Source organism: Gossypium arboreum, chromosome 3 (genome assembly GCF_025698485.1).
Source record: "Gossypium arboreum isolate Shixiya-1 chromosome 3, ASM2569848v2, whole genome shotgun sequence".
Classification (NCBI taxonomy): Eukaryota; Viridiplantae; Streptophyta; class Magnoliopsida; order Malvales; family Malvaceae; genus Gossypium; species Gossypium arboreum.
In genome coordinates, this window is record NC_069072.1 from 134,455,214 (window position 1) to 134,460,137 (window position 4,924).

Genomic DNA, 4,924 nt, shown 5'->3' on the forward strand with positions numbered 1-4,924 from the left:
TCCCAATGCATGAACCAAGCAATCTTATTATCAACAAAAGCCTTGAGCATTCATTACTTTTGTAAAGTACTATCATGTAACAGTGAAGTGTTTTTGTTCCATAGCGTGGATGAGCTTGGTTATTAAATATGTCCATCATTCAGCATTAACGGCGATAAAGGTGTTGATGATACTGCTACATGACCAGAATCAATTCACAAACCGAGAAGATGTCAAGGTTTCTAGAAGAGTTGTTGAGAGGTGGAGTATTTTGGAAAAAAATTTTAAAATGTAGCTTGTTAAGTAGTCGACTATAATAATAGATATTATCTTCGTATTGGGTGTAGCACCCCAAACCCGGCCTAGAAGTTATGGCCGAATCCGGCATGCCACATCAAAAACGTAAAAAAAAATTTCCATTCTAAGTCCGAAAATCGTATTTGATGTTCAAAAGATTAATTCATTAAAGGTTAAAGTGAATGGAAGTCAGCACCGTAGGAAACCGGAAAAGAGGTGGTGAGTCCATCGGATCGCTTATACCAAGCTCCTTCGGATCCAATCCTAGACATGCATACCGCCATTGCCACACCTTAACGTCATGGATATTTCTAGGAAACCGATTTTTAGGAAAAGTGATTAATTTTGGAAAATACTTTCATTGCGGAAGCTTTGCTTGTTGTCGTGTTATTTTGAAATCAACTGTTGTTTTTGAAAACGCGCCCTAAAGCTATCCAATTTCAACAGTTAAATATAAGTATTACCTATCTTAGTAATACATATTAAAATCATAAAAATAATTAAGCGGCCTTATTACATTTAAAAGCCCCAAAACTTGAAACGTAAATAAAAGGATGTCCAGTTCACCAGAAGAAAATCAAACTTTCAGAACGGGTGGCCACTCCGAATTCCCTCACAGCTCCAAGCCCACTATGGTTGGGGATTTCCTGCGTGGATGAAAATAAAAGGGTGAGTTTGGGAAACTCAAAGTGTAAGGAAAACCCATTCAAAGTCCAAGTCACTCAAGCCCATTGGGCCTAAGCCCATTCAGTAATGAGTGGTACTGGGCCGAGCCCTTTTCAGACATAAATAAACCGGGCCTTAGCCCTTATTCAGATAATAAGATGGCCCATAGGCCTATTTCAAAATACATGCAACATCAAGAAACATATGCAAGCCCATTTGGGTAATCAGTGGTATGGGCCGAGCCCTTCTTCAGACATAATAAACCGGGCCTTAGTCCCTTATTCAGATAATAAGATGGCCCATAGGCCCATTTCAAAATACATGCAACATCAATAACATATGCAAACCCATTTGGGGAGACTACTCAACCCACCAACCACTACACTCCACCCGCACCAGCCATACACTCCATGTGGGGATAGCTCAACCCACCCAACATTTAACACTCACAGCATTCAAAGATTGCCGCCATATCAAAGAATTGAGGCAAAGCCTCCAAGACGTGGACAAGCCACTTTCAAGACTTCCTCCGTCAATATCCCAGTCCCATGCATCGATAATAACAACATGGCATGCAAGAAATAACAACAATCAAACATGCATTTAGGTTAATTTAACCCTAGGGGTATTTCGGTAATTTATCTACTAGGGTAAAAGCGTAAATTTTCCACTTTTAAAGGTATTTCAGTAATTTATCTATTTTAGGTTTTTCATGTATATTCCTACCTTTCACGTACTAATGTAATCACGCATCGAGGGTTCTTACTGAATTGGGCCCGCTGGCCCATCATTCCAATTTTGGCCCATTAAGCCCAAAAATATCGAGGGCACGTAAATCATGCACTTTGCAGTCCAAATTTTGCAGCTTACCAAAAACATTAATCGATTTACCTCACGAGCATTCGCACACACCAAGAATCTACAAAATACCGGTTTTCGCATTTCGCTTTTCGACTTTTGCGATCTAGACTAAGAAAGAGGGTGTTAGTTACACACTGCTTGCGATGATATGTCGACGAGATCCACACACTAACTGCCTACAATTTGATTACTAACACGTTAATCTAACTATTCAAATACAAACTACGATTAACTCCTTACAATATTCGCCAACCACACCTACAGATCATAGTAAGCTTATAAGAAATCAATAAGCAACTCATTAACAAATTTTGTCAATGTTTACCACATAATCATAATTTCACTGCAAGCTGTCTTTCTGAGCAACAGTCACTAAATCATTTATAACTAGAGCTACGAAACTCCAAATCAAGTTCCGTTAATTTTCCTGAAAATAGACTCATATATCTTCTATCCATAAAATTTTCAGAATTTTTGGTTTAGCCAATCAATACCAGAAATTTCTCAAAGTTTCCCATGTTTCACTGTTTGACTAATCTGACCACCCTTCATTACGAATCAAATTTCTCATTGTACAGAATGCAAAATATGTTCTTGTTTATTTCATTAGAAACTAGACTCAATAAGCTTTAATTACATAATTTATTCAGCTTCTAATTCTTCTCCCACAATTTATGGTGATTTTCCAAAGTCACATTACTGCTGCTGTCCCAAGCAGATTTATTACCAAATCACTCTTTCATACACCTATCTTGCATGCATGTTATTTAAACATGTATATCACCAATCAGTCATCACATATCTATGATTTTTACTTAAGCATAATCTCCATTTCATCATTTTAAAGCACAACATGTTAGCCGATTTTTCCCTTTAGCATCTAAGGCACATGCATGCTCATTTGTTTGGCTCAACTTCACCTATCTTCCATTTTTCATCAAAAGAACATCAAACAACAACCATTTCCTTCATTTTAATTCATGACTAAATGCTCACAACACAACTAAAAATCAAAATATGCTTCAAGAGTTAAGATAGAATCAAGAAGAACTCATGAACATCAAGATAGAAGCAAACTACCATGAACTTACCTTCAATTTTCTTCCCCAAGTGACCGAACATTTAAGAGCTTTCTCCTCTCCTTTCTCTTCTCTAACTTTAGGCTAGGATGAACAAAGATGGACAAAACATTGTTCTTTTCACCCCTTTTTCTTTTAATAAAACTTCATATTTCATCCATTTAATTCTTTAATACAAAAGACATGAATTTCTTATCATGAAACATTTACTTAAACCATTATCATGAAACATTTACCTAACCCATTATCATGGAATATTTACCTAATCCATTATCATGGAACATTTACCTAACCCATTATCAATTTGTATCAATTTGTACCATAAATTATGGATATCAAGTACTCATATTGTCTACAACAACATGATGGCTAGCCACTTCATGTAAAATGGGAGGTTTGTCATGCAAATCCTCCTATTTTGCACTCCTATTTATTTGGCCACTTCAATTTAGCCTATAGCATTTTCAAACATTTTCACATAAGTCCTATTTCATAATTTCACTCCCTTTTTCTTATGGAACAAAAATTAACTAAAATTACCGGGTTCTATCTTAAGCTTGGGCTTTTTAGAGGCCCACTAACATAATTAAACCTATGCCAACATTCATAGGATTCCCGAAAATTGGGGCGCTATAACTCTACCCTCCTTAAAGAAATTTCGTCCTCGAAATTTACCTAATCCAAACAGATGAAGGTATTGTTGTTGCATCGCCTCTTCTGCTCCCAAACTCGAAGTTTCCTTCCTTAACTTGTTGAAAATGAGCGACCAAAGACTCATCGTTCAACTATTTTTCCTTAATCGATCCACCAAAGTTGGCCTCACTTGTAACTCACCAATGACTTCCATCATCATATGACTCGATTTGAGCAAACATTGCTCTCGAGATCAAATATAGCTCTACGACTTAGAACATCGGCTACCACATTAGCCTTGCTTGGGTGATACTCGATCGAACAGTCATAATCCTTAACCAACTCAATCCATCTCCTTTGCTTAAGGTTCAGCTCCTTCGAGCCAACAAATACTTAAGACTCTTATGGTCGGTGTATATAATACACCTTTCTCCGCACAAGTAACGCCTCCAAATCTTAAGTGCAAATATCATCGCTGCCAACTCTAAATCATGAGTCAAATAGTTTCCCTCATGAGGCTTAAGCTATCGTGATGCATATGCAACCACCTTACCCTCTTGCATTAACACGCAATTCAAACCCACGTGTGATGCGCCACGCACACAAGAAAATCCTTCCTAGACTCCTATGAATTAATACAGTGCTTCAATGTAACTTTATTCAACTTCTAAAAAGCTTCCTCGCTACTTCTTAGTCTATACAAACAAGATTCTTTTCTTATGAGTTTTATCGTAAGTGCCGCCACCACGTAAAAACCTTCCACAAACCTTCAGAGTATCATGCCGGCCCTAGAAAACTTCAGATTTCGACACCGACCTAGGTGGCTTCCACTCCAAAATCGCTTCAATTTTCCGAGGGTCCACCTTAATCCCTCAGCAGAGACCACATGTCCTAAGAAGGTTACCTCCTCAACCAAAGTTCGACTTCTGAACTTCACAAAAGTTCCTTCTCCTTAACACTTACTATACGGAGATGTTTATCATGTTTCGCTTCAGCCAGAATATACCAGATATCGTCAATAAAGACGACTACAAATTGATCTAAAATGGTTGGAACACATGATTCATCGATCCATAAATGCTGCAGAGATTTCGTTAGTCCATATGGCATAACCGTAAACTCGTAATGACCATACCGAGTCCTCGAATGTCGTCTTTTGGATATCTCGCCTCCTTGACCCTTAATCGATGATATCCGGATCGAAGGTCGATCTTGGAAAATACGAAGCTCCTCTAAGCTGGTCAAATAGATCGTCAATCCTTGGCAAGGATACTTATTCTTAATCGCCGCTTGTTCAATCGGCGATAATCAATGCACATCTCGCATCGTACCATCCTTCTTTTTCACGAATAGCACCGGTGCTCCCCATGGAGACACGCTTGGCCTAATAAAGCCCCTATCCAACAACT

At 38.1% G+C, this 4,924-nt stretch overlaps 1 long non-coding RNA gene across 1 annotated transcript; it reads right to left on the reverse strand.

Annotated features, from left to right (window-relative positions):
- Positions 1-663: 663 nt before the first annotated feature.
- LOC128290433 (uncharacterized) lies at positions 664-3,086 on the reverse strand. The gene is made up of 2 exons (XR_008280282.1): positions 2,895-3,086; positions 664-923 (listed from the first exon to the last, which is right to left on the reverse strand). It is a non-coding gene; the product is annotated as an uncharacterized LOC128290433 (long non-coding RNA).
- Positions 3,087-4,924: the final 1,838 nt, after the last annotated feature.